General features: G+C 32.5%; 1 protein-coding gene across 1 annotated transcript in view; it reads left to right on the plus strand.

Annotated features, from left to right (window-relative positions):
- Positions 1-1,524: 1,524 nt before the first annotated feature.
- Positions 1,525-12,832, plus strand: part of LOC132731953 (STE20-related kinase adapter protein alpha-like) — a 33,434-nt gene continuing 22,126 nt past the window's right edge. The window contains exon 1 of the mRNA XM_060718259.1: positions 1,525-1,601. The gene's annotated coding sequence lies outside the window, so the exon portion shown is untranslated. The remainder of the gene's footprint in view (positions 1,602-12,832) is intronic.

The raw sequence follows: 12,832 nt of genomic DNA on the forward strand, positions 1-12,832 counted from the left end.
GTGCGTGCGTGCGCGCGTGTGTGTGTATGTGTGTGTGCGAGGTATTGCCCGATTCAATAGATTCAAATATAGGCTTCTATGTACCTTCTATTTGTATACGTCAATAAAATGATTGCCTCAGAAAAAAGTGGGATGAGGGTAGAGGGAGAGATAGTATAATATCTGTGTTTTAATCTGGGTTTCGGCTTAGTGAAACATTATAATTACTGTATTTTATTCATTTTTAAATATTTTGTTAACCTGATTGATTTGTCCTGCTTTGCAACCTCTCGAAAATAAGATAGGGCTACGAAAAATAAGAATTTAATTTCATAGCAAATAAAATTATTAGAATTAAAAAAAACAACAAAAAAAGACTTTTTGTAAAAAGTTAAGTTTGTGCCGAATTACTTCATAATAAAATAGCTTTAATTATTCACCGAGTTACGCCACGGATCTAATGTATACGATTTACGCTTTACACAACGGTGTAAAGGGAGACAACTTATTTAAAGCACATGACAATCGATGAAAATAATATACATGTATTGTATCATAGTTTGGAGACCTTTCTGTTGAAAATGTGTCGGGGTTAAATCGTATACATATACATGCACAGTGCGTTAACTGGAGTGCGGGTATTAGTTACCCGCACTCCAGAGCATGCCCATTGATTGGCTCATTTTTGCTGGGGTTTACATATTGTGACGGCAGAGAAATGGAAAGCGACAGAAATGTCATATTCAGATGTTCGTTCATTGGTTCATTTTTGCCGGGGTTTCATATTGTGACAACAGGGAACGTGCTTTTATGTTTGGCTATGATACAAAAGAGAAAGAACACCAAAACACTCGGCAATCTGATTAATACTCGGGGGCTACGCCCCCTCGTACAAATCAGATAGCCTCGTGTTTCGGTGCTCTTTCTATTACTTATAGCTAGCACGGATTTATATTACAATATAAATCCGTGCTTATAGAGGATGAATACTGAGTTTATTCAATGAGTTGAATAAAATTTTATTGTGCGAACCTCTGGCGAGCAAAATATTATTTTATTCAACGAGTTTAATATATTAGGTAATGAGTCTTCACGAATATAATATTTTATTTATAACATACCCAAAATAAAGACTGTTTAAAGTGCAGAAGAATCAATTAATGTAACGCTAACATTTAGTCTTTACGCTATGTTTTCAAGTACGATATCACGTCAAATATATGCACGGCCGTGCAATACAATTTTTACGGAGTCGCAAAATCGGCACGGGTATGTGATAAACACTAAAATTGAAATAAATCAAAAACTCGATTTTATTTGCGTGCGAAAATACTTTATTTTCGATATCTATTTGCCGACTCATTATTGCATGTAATTCCAGGAAAAAGACTCGAAAGTGTTTAATACAAGTTGCAAGAACTTGTTTCGCATTCGAGCTAAAACTTACCAAATAAATTGACAGTTTTAGCTGCGCACAAACAGTTACTTCATGTACTGATCAGGGGAAGTAACCGCTGCGGGGAGTTTGACAAACGTCGTTATCACATAGATTTCGTTTGCATCTTAGCTACTTCCGGTAAAAAAAACAACAACAACATAGAAAATTACTTCTTTACAAACATGTAAATATACTTAAAGTAAACCTATAAGGGAGGATAATATATCGTGTATTTTTCAATAATTAATTACTGTTGTGAAATTTTGTGCAATGAAAACTATTGCATTAGTATCATAACCAATTTATCATTAAAATATTTTCAGCATATTCGGATATCATGTTTTTCGGATGGCGAACTATCATGGATTTATAAGCAGAAATCAGTAACTCAAATTATTATTATGGTTCATGTAAGGGTTTCTGTGAATGTTAGAAAATTCTGTAAATAATAATTAAGACCTAAATTCTATGTTGTTGCAAAAATAAAATAAATTAAAAAAAGACCATAAATATAATAATTTTATAATATATCATATATGCGGTCCTACTAAACACTGCTAAGGACTGCTAAGGAGCCACAAAGGACTACTAGGGAGGCACAAAGGACCTTAAAATACCTCCTAGGGCATTCTTATAATACATGGTAGTATGTTTAGTAAAAAAAAAATATAATTTTAAGAAAAAATATGATTTTGGTGAAAATGTTATGAGTTGCCCGACCGCTAAGGACTGCTCAGATATAAAAAAGACTGCTAGGGAGGCACAAAGGACCTTAAAATACCTCCTAGGGCATTCTTATAATACAAGGTAGTATGTTTATTGACAAAAAATGTATTATTTTAAGAAAAAATATCATTTTAGTGATAAAATTTATGTTTTTGAAGAGTTGCCGGACCGCTAAGGACTGCTCAGGTGCACTAACAACTGCTAGGGAGGCACAAAGGACCTTAAAATCCCTCCTAGAACATTCTTATAATATATGGTAGTAAGTTAATAGACAAAAATGTATTATTGTAAGGAAAAATATAATTTTAGCGATAGAATTTATGTTTTCGATGAGTTGCAGGACCGCTAAGGTGCACAAAGGACTGCAAGGGAGGCACAAAGGACCTAAAAATATTTCCTAGGGAGGCACAAAGGACCTTAAAATACTGTGAGGACATTCTTATAATACATGGTAGTATGTTTAGTGACAAAAAATGTATAATTTTAAGAAAAAATATAATTTTGGTAATAGAATTTATGCTTTCGATGAGTTGCCGGATCGTTAAGGACTGCTCAGATACACAAAAGACTGCTAGGGAGGCACAAAGGACCTTAAAATACCTCCTAGAACATTCTTATAATATAATTATGGTAGTAAGTTAATAGACAAAAATGTATTATTGTAAGAAAAAATATAATTTTAGTGATAGAATTTATGTTTTCGATGAGTTGCAGGACCGCTAAGGACTGCTAGGGAGGTACAAAGAATCTTAAAATACCTCCTAGGGGCACAAAGGACTGCTAGGGAAGCACAAAGGACATTTATATACCTCCTAGGGCATTCTTATAATATATGGTAGTATGTTTAGTGAGAAAAAATGTATAATTTTAAGAAAAAATATAATTTTGGTGATAGAATTTATGTTTTTTCGATGAGTTGCCAGACCGCTAAGGACTGCTCAGGTACACAAAAGACTACTAGCGAGGCACAAAGGACCTTAAATTACTTCCTAAGGCATTTTTGTGTCGCCTCTACGGAGTAGTGGCGACATATAGGGATCACTTCTCCGTCGTCTGTCTGTCCGTCTGTCCGTCTGTCTGTCTGTCTGTCTGTCCGTCTGTCCGTCCGTCCGTCACAAAACTTGTCCGGACTACCCCTCATAAACTACTGGTGCAATTTCATCCAAACTTTACAGGAATGATCAGTATCAAGTCTAGTTGTGCATATTGTCAGCATTTTCCGGTTCAATGATTTTTGTCAGAGTTATGGCCCTTTAATAATTTTTAATTTTAAAGTTTGTCCGGACTACTTCTCTTATACCACTAATGCAATTTCAATGAAACTTTACAGGATTGATCTGTAGCTCAAGTCCTTGCGCATATTGCAAGGGTTTTCCGGTTGAATGATTTTTGGCCGAGTTATGGCCCTTTGATAAAAAGGTGTTTTTTTCTGTGTGTTGCCAGATACACAATAGCTTGTCCGGACTACTCCTCATAAACTACTGATGCAATTTCATCCAAACTTTACAGGAATGATCAGTACCAAGTGTAGTTGTGCATATTGTCAGCATTTTCCGGTTCAATGATTTTTGTCAGAGTTATGGCCCTTTAATAGTTTTTATTTTTAAAGTTTGTCCGGACTACTTCTCTTATACCACTTATGCAATTTCAATGAAACTTTACAGGATTGATCTGTAGCTCAAGTCCTTGCGCATATTGCACGGGTTTTCCGGTTGAATGATTTTTGGCTGAGTTATGGCCCTTTGATAAAAAGGTGTTTTTTTCTGTGTGTTGCCAGATTTGCAAAAGCTTGTCCGGACTACTCCTCATAAGCTACTGGTGCAATTTTATTCAAACTTTACATGATTGATCAGTACCAAGTCTTGTTGTGCACTGTCCGTCTGTCTGTCCGTCTGTCACAAAATTTGTCCTAACATGAAATTGGCCATTATGAGGCGACACATGTGATTACTGATCGCTCTTGTTATATTATATTGTAGTAAGTTAATAGATAAAAAAATGTATTATTTTAAGAAAAAATATAATTTTCGTGATAGAATTTATGTTTTCGATGAATTGGAGGACAGCAAAGGACTGCTTTGGAGGCACAAATGACCTTAAAATACCTCCTAGGGTCACAAAGGACTGCTAGGGAGGCACAAAGGACATTTATATACCTCATAGGGCATTCTTATAATATTATGGTAGTATGTTTAGTGAGAAAAAATGTGTAATTTTAAGAAAAAAATTAATTTTAGTGATAGAATTTATGTTTTTTCAATGAGTTGCCCGACAGCTAAGGACTGCTCAGGTACACAAAAGACTACTAGCGAGGCACAAAGGACATTTATATACCTCCTAGGGCATTCTTATAATATATAGTAGTATGTTTAGTGACAAAAAATGTATAATTTCAAGAAAAAATATAATTTTGGTGATAGAATTTATGTTTTCGATGAGTTGCAGGACCGCTAAGGAATGTTAGGGAGGCACAAAGGACAACTAGGGAGGCACAAAGGACCTTAAAGTACCTCCTAAAGCATTGTTTTAATACATGTTAGTATGTTTAATGACAAAAAATGTATAATTTCAAGAAAAAATATAATTTTGGTGATAGAATTTATGTTTTTGATGAGTTGCAGGACCGCTAAGGACTGTTAGGGAGGCACAAAGGACCTTAAAATACCTCCTAGGGCAATCTTGTAATATATGGTAGTATGTTTAATGACAAAAAATGTATAATTTTAAGAAAAAATATAATTTTAGTGATAGAATTTATGCTTTTGATGAGTTGCCGGACCGCTATGGACCGCTAGGAAGGCACAAAGGATGTTAAAGGACCTCCAAAGAAATTCTTGTAATATATGGTAGTATGTTTAATGACAAAAAATTTATCACTTTAAGAAAAAATATAATTTTGGTGAATTGTAAATTGAGTTGTGAATTGAGTTTTCTGTATCATCCCTCCCTATCATCAATATTAAATATATATGAGCCGCGTCACAACAAAACCAACATAGTGCATTTGTGACCAGCATGGATTCAGACCAGCCTGCGCATCCTCGCAGTCTGATCAGGATCCATGCTGTTCACTATCAATTTCTCTACTTGTAATAGGCCTAGGGTTTGTAAGCGAACAGCATGGATCCTGATCAGACTGCGCTGATGCGCAGGCTGGTCTGGATCCATGCTGGTCGCAAAGCCATTATGTTGGTTTTGTCATGACGCGGCTCATATGGCGATTACTAAATCTCACAAAGGGAGTTTTATGCTAAATCTCCAAAGCGACTGATATTATTTTTTTCTACGAAAATTATTTACATGAAATAGATTATATGTTACTCTAACCTTCAGTGGACCAACAATTTATCAACATAATACTAAAGCTAAAATGAATTTCGGACAAATATAAATGAAGTGGACAGATGTAACAGAAATGAGCAAATGATTCTTTTTACAATAACACTAAACTTATCTTGTTCTTATGTTGTGTGATATGGAAGTAGTTAGCTTTGCAACTGTACATAGAAATATTTTAACAGAATAATCTTATCAGGATATATATTCACAGAAAACTATTAAAAAAGGATATATAGAATGTTGAAGTGACATTGTGGTTAAAATTAGTCAATTGTTAAAACATAGATTCTTTAAGATCATTCTTTTTACTTCAATAATAAACAAATCATCTATCCCAGCCCCTCATAAAACAGTTGGATACAGACCAATTTCAGCCCCTCATAAAACAGTGGGATATGGATCCTAACTATATACATACAGATGGGGCTGGCACATTATTGGAAGTTAACAAGCTGTATATTGGGATCTGTGTATTGTATATTGGGATGTGTGATATATTACAAACCAGTGGGGGTGCCAATATAGGGTGATATACTTCAAAACAGTGGGAGGGACTTTCTGTTAGAGAATGTCTATTATTAAGTAAGCTGTAGATCAATTAAGTCTAAGGATCTATTGAACATCATTTTTTATTGGCCAAATATATAGTCAATGAAAAAAACAACCCAAAAAACAAATATATTTCACCACCCTGAATAAGCACATTTTCATATCATTTTCATATCACTTGACCAATTTAATTATTATAAGAAATGGAAGAAGATCATAAGAAAAATGATTTTAATATATGGTTATGACCTCAGTAATGAAAAATTATATTTTTTCTTGAAATATACACATTTTCAACATACATGTATATGAAAAAATGTGATTCATAATGATATGTGTTTGTATATATATTCTTTTTATATGTGCTTGTACATTTATATGTAAACTTGAATTTGTTTTGTCAGGATCTGTGTTCAAGTATATAGATGTTTTGATATGTGTTTAAGACTGGCTTTATTATTGATATGTGCTTGTATATAAATATGTGTACTTGCATTTTTGTCAAGGTATGTCTTTGTATATAGATGTTATGATATGTGTTAGAGACCGGCTTCATAAGTGATATGTGCTTAAACATAAATATGTATACTTGCATTTTTGCCAGGGTATGTCTTTGTATATAGATGTTATGATGTCAGTTTATGACCGGCTTCATAAGTGATATGTGCTTAAACATAAATATGTGTACTTGCATTTTTGCCAGGGTATGTCTTTCTAATAACATCTTACAAGACAAATAGAATTTCATAGTACCAGCATATTATTGGAGAGGTCCAAATATGCCAAAATTTATAGAATTATTAAATTTGAAAATGTATGCACATGGCCTCAATTAGATAATTTAAAAGAAAAGAAAGATAATACACAAATAATTAGTAGACATAATTGTTAAGTTGCATTATGTTTTTGTTATTACCATTATATATGAATCAAATATGCATCAATTATATTCTACATTTCTTGTTTTAAAATATGGCAAGAATCATGGATATATCCAGTACATTTAAATATATAATCTATTATTTGTTAAATATATGAAATTTCACATACGTTTAAAACTTTAAACATTTATCCAGTATATATTTTGGTTTACATGTGTATCATGTGATACTATACATGATATGTCAGTTAAACACAACATTAATGTATTTATACTTGAAGAGTTTGTCATTATGACTTTCTCCACTATTACATCATGCTATGTGCTTATAAGCCTTATATGATTGTTTATTTTAACAAAAAAATAGGGTTTGTAAAACAAAGGGAAATAACTCTGTTAATTAATATCAGGCTATTTTCGTCATACTATATATCTACTGCGTTACTGCATATTTTTACTTCATTTTGGTAATTTACATGGATTGTAAGTGCCAATTGCAATGTGTCAATTACTTTCTTTGTTCACTTCATAATATTTAACCAGGTTTTCCGAAGGAAAAAACTGGTTATTAGTTTGAGGTATGTCGGCGGGCGGATGGGCGGACGGACGGGCGGGCGGGCGGACGTTAACAATTTCTTCTGTGCGCAACTCCTCCTACATTTCTCAACGGATTTTGACCAAACTTTCACAGAAGCTTTGTCATCAAGTGCCCTGGCGCATATTGTTGGGGTTTTGCCATTGGATAATATTTGACCTAATTATGGCCCTTTGTTGTTTTTTCTTATATAGAAAATATAGTGAACAATTTCTTCTGTGCGCAACTCCTCCATCATTTCTCAACGGATTTTGACCAAACTTTCACAGAAGCTTTGTCATCAAATGCCCTAACATATTGTCGGGGTTTTGCGATTGGATAATATTTGACCTAATTATGGCCCTTTGTTGTTTTTTCTTATATAGAATATATAGAGAACAATTTCTTCTGTGCGCAACTCCTCCTATATTTTTCTACGGATTTTGACCAAACATTTACAGAAGCTTTGTCATCAAGTGCCCTGGCACATATTGTCCGGGTTTTGCCATTGGATAATATTTGACCTAATTATGGCCCTTTGTTTTTTTCCTTATATAGAATATATAGTGAACAATTTCTTCTGTGCGCAACTCCTCCTACATTTCTCAACGGATTTTGACCAAACTTTTACAGAAGCTTTGTCATCAAGTGCCATGGCACTTATTGTCCGGGTTTTGCCATTGGATAATATTTGACCTAATTATGGCCCTTTTGTTTTTTTTCCTTATATAGAATATATAGTGAACAATTTCTTCTGTGCGCAACTCCTCCTACATTTCTCAACGGATTTTGACCAAACTTTCACAGAAGCTTTTTTATCAAGTGCCCTGGCACATATTGTCGGGGTTTTGTGATTGGATAATATTTGATGTAATTATGGCCCTTTGTTTTTTTCCTTATACAGAATATATAGTGAACAAATTCTTCTGTGCTGAACTAGTCCTACATTTCTCAACAGATTTTGTTCAAACTTTCACAGAAGCTTTGTTATCAAGTGCCCTGGCGCATATTGTCAGGGTTTTGTGATTGGATAATATTTGACCTAATTATGCCCCTTTGTTTTTTTTCCTTATACAGAATTATCAATATATAGTGAACAAATTCTTCTGTGCTGAACTAGTCCTACATTTCTCAACAGAATTTGTTCAAACTTTCACAGAAGCTTTGTCATCATGTACCCTGGCGCATATTGTAGAGGTTTTGTGATTGGATAATTTTTGACCTAATTATGGCCCTTTGTTTTTTTCCTTATATAGAATACATTTTTTCCTTACAGAATATACAGTGAACACTTCTTCTGTGGCAATTCCTCCTACATTATTCATGTTTTACATTGTACATAGTTACATTGTTTATTGCTTGCATTTGTATTACAACCCGGGTGTAGATTTTCCAAGGTTTTTGGCTCAAAATCCTTGAAAAAAACCTCGGAGTATTGGAACAAGAAAATGCAAAACTTTGCTATTAAAAAAACCTTGGAAAAATAGGGAGAGGGTGAAAAACCTTGTAAAAAATTTCCGAGTTTTTATTAAAAAAAACCTCGTAAAAAGTATGACCTCTGAGTATTGGAACGATTTCCAAGGATTTCAGAATAAAAAACCTCGTAAAATAATTTCCGAGGATTTTTTTTTTAGAAAACCTTGGAAAATGAGTGACCTCGGAGTATTGGAAACGTATTCCAAGGATTTTTAAAGTGTTTCCGTGGTTTGTTTTCCAAGGTTTTTAAATGAAAACCTCAGAAAGTTTCTCACAACTGGGAATACTGTTATATTTTCGAGGATTCTTACTTAAGGGCATCAGAGAATTTTCCAAGGTTTATTTGAGCAAAAACCTTGGAAATTTCTAGAATATACATGGAAAATCAGAAAATATAACGTCCAATGAAATATTCTGAAAAGAGCAATTATATTGTCCTTTTAAGGAATTAAGAAACTTCTTTATAATAATACAGAGCAAAAAATGATCACATGACTCACTGAAACATTTAATGTCAGTGTGAAGTAAATAGTAATGCACTACAAATGAAAAAGTTAAGTTAGTTGTAGTCTTTAATGGTAAATATTACAATCAATGTTCAGTTATAATTTTTTGGTATCCGGCTATATTTTAATGTATTCAAATATCTATCTTTTGAATTCCTGTTCACTCTTCATGATTTTAAAAGTGTCCCTTAGTTTTTCCCTCACCATCACAGGGGTCACATGTGGAAAATGCTCCAGGATACAACTCCTGAAATAAATAAAGTAAATATTTAATAAAGTACAGCCATCGTGGCCATTGAAAGAAGTTAGAAAAACAATTATATAAAATCACCACTTGGCGCTTCCCTCTCCATGTGGTCAGGATCAAAGACTTCAAACTACTTGCCTTACAACATTGTATTTTTGACTCCTGAAGCCAGGGTGGGCTTCTTCCCTCTGAGGGAGCTATCCAGCCCAGGATTAAGGAACACCTGAGGTTATACTCAGGACAGTTCAGTATGTGTAGGCAATCAGAATTACAATGTACATCATTTAATTTCTTTTTTATTAATCAATAAAAAAAGATACGTTCCTTAAAACGTTTCCATAGACAAAAATATCAGTTCACTGTTGATATATATTGTTTTAAAAAATCAGCACTTTTGTGAAAAGAAATACATCTTTTGAGTGATCCAAAACTACTTGAATGACAAGTTGTTCAAGACCTTTGTTTAAAATGAAGGCTTTAATATTTTCAAATGACCTTTTCTGTAGTTACTTTTAATTGTTGGTCTACTGTTTTGAAATAGTGAATTTAATTTTTTTCATGTTGATTTCTTATTTTTCTTCATCAGTACTTAGTGTCAGGATTTCAAGAAAACTTAAGCAGTGTGACAATTCTGCGATGTTAAGAAAAAAAACGATGTTTGTTACTATTATTTTAGATTATGTCATACTGGATGTTACAACCTAAAGCACTCTAAAAATATTGCAAAAAATAACGCTTTTCATAAGGTGATTCCGATTGCCTACACTAATTGTATCTGTCTGCTCAAAGTGACATCTGCATCAGTAAAGCTGGAGAGTCATCATGTAACATTAATAGCATTTCCAACAAAGTATCAATAAAAAAATCAGTTCCAGAAACCTTCATTCATTCAAATTTCAAATTGAAACTTTCAAAACCTAGTTTTAAAACAAAAACATACTGTAGTATATTCCTTGAAGCCTTTCCTGGTCTACAGTTGGCTTCCTTTGTGCCAATGCCAATGACATTCCAGTATATTCCTCTGCTTTATACTATGATAAAACACAGCAAAGCTGGATTGCCATCTTCTTGTAGTTTGGAACAGTCCTGCAAACTTGCTTACAAGTTGACTCTGTAATTAAAAATTTGTAGATTCAAATAATAGATGAAAGATGAAAGTTTATAAATAATATCATCATAGTTTCATGCACTCATCTTGTTCAATACAATCATAGACAAAAATAACATTTATACTCATAAAATATCCTCTAAACAATTGTATTTAAACTAGCTTACATTTAGGTTAAAAATATAGATCTAAAATAGTTTGTATTTAATACTTATTTGAAAAAAAACAACAACAGATTTTATGCATAAATGAATCTAAAATTATTTACCTGAACCTTTTTACTATCATGTTTCTTTTGTTTATCTTCCTGTTCCAGGTCATTGATCTTTAGGTTCAATTACAACAACCAAACATTTCCTGAATCTTGTCACACTTAGATAAATGTTTTCTTTGAAAATTCCAAAATATGCTCCCTAACATTTAAAACAAGATATGTCCAAAATTGCTTAAAATAAATCCAGGTTTGCACTATTTCCAACTATAACCACTTGACCCATTAATGTCTGAGATTCAAATTTTTCAACAGTATAACTGAAGGGGCAATCATAATGTGAAACAGGGGTGATCCTAAATATCAAAGCCATCATCATTTTATTTTTACATTTATTGAAGGTACAAATATATCAAATGTTAAATAAAAGTAAAACTTGAAAATTATAATAAGTTCTTGAAAGAGAATCACAGTTGCAGTGTCATTTTAGACTGTTTTGGATTGTATAAAAACCCAGACTCCCCCTGAATAATCACATGGAACAATCTGGTCTATCCCAGAATGCTCAATGAGAAGATTGATCATGCATACGATAGAGGGAACCACCTGGGGTGCCATTAGTTTTATCTGATCAGTGTGTTATATTCTGTGTGTGAAAAGTTAGTGGATGCAGTATTTATTTATCTTAATTATAAGAAATTATCAAGCATACATATTTTACACATTAATTGTACATAATTATATATTAAAAGGACAATTAAAAAACTATTTATGTTTATTGTACACATAATTAATGGCAGAGTAAATTGTAATCTGAATGTATGTCACAGACTTGCTTAGTAGAATATACTATTTTATATGGCATAAAAACATATATTAAAGATTAATAGCATTTTTATTTCAGTGTTGCTTACAGGCTGTCAAGAAACCCTAAGTTAAGTCTATATATAGAAAGAAACTGCAGGAAAAATACTGATGCATTTGGAAACTAATAGACATAAACACTGATTGTTTCTTTTTGTATAATTATAAGTTTTGCTCTTTTTATCTATTCTTAAAAATGGAGAAGATATCTAGTAACAATAATTATAAATAATTAAAAAAAATATGAAAAAAAAAATATGAAAATAAAAAATAAAATTTTCAAGTCTTTCTGATCATCAGTTATTTGAATAATCTTTATCTTATTATGATTAGTTACAATACCTTTATAGCCATTAATAAAAGGTATTTTATGGCAACAAGGAATTTACATTGTATTTAACTTTTCCATGTTTTCACACTTAAATTTTTTTAATTGATTCCTCCCAAAAAAATGGCTTCAGAAGATTAAAGTACAGGTACAAATTTATTGAAAAGGAAGTTGGCCATTGACAATGTCCATACTAAAAATTGATTCCCTGGACCAAATCTCTCCTTTCCATGCTGTTGGACAATTGTTTGCTCTGACCATGAATTAAAAAATATCCATTGGCAATCTACAGTCGGGTTGTTATCTTAGTTTGCTTTAACTGTTGATTATTGCTTTTGATGCCCATTATAAGTTAAATCATGATTATGTCTTAACATTTTCCGAGATAAAATTTAGTTAAGTTCAATTATCCCAGGTCATTTCCAAGCTAAATATTGGCAAAGTGTTTCCAACAAATTTTACGTAAATTTTCAAAGTTCTTTTCCGAGCAAAAAAATGACAAAGTTCTTCTTTCCAAGCTTTTTCCGAGCTGATTTTTGGCATAGTGTTTAATTCCGAGAGAGTTTCCAAGGTTTTCTTTATTTCCAAGGATTTTTATACAAAAACC

Source organism: Ruditapes philippinarum, unplaced genomic scaffold, assembly GCF_026571515.1.
Source record: "Ruditapes philippinarum isolate M1 unplaced genomic scaffold, ASM2657151v2 ctg8514_1_1_1_1, whole genome shotgun sequence".
NCBI lineage: Eukaryota > Metazoa > Mollusca > Bivalvia > Venerida > Veneridae > Ruditapes > Ruditapes philippinarum.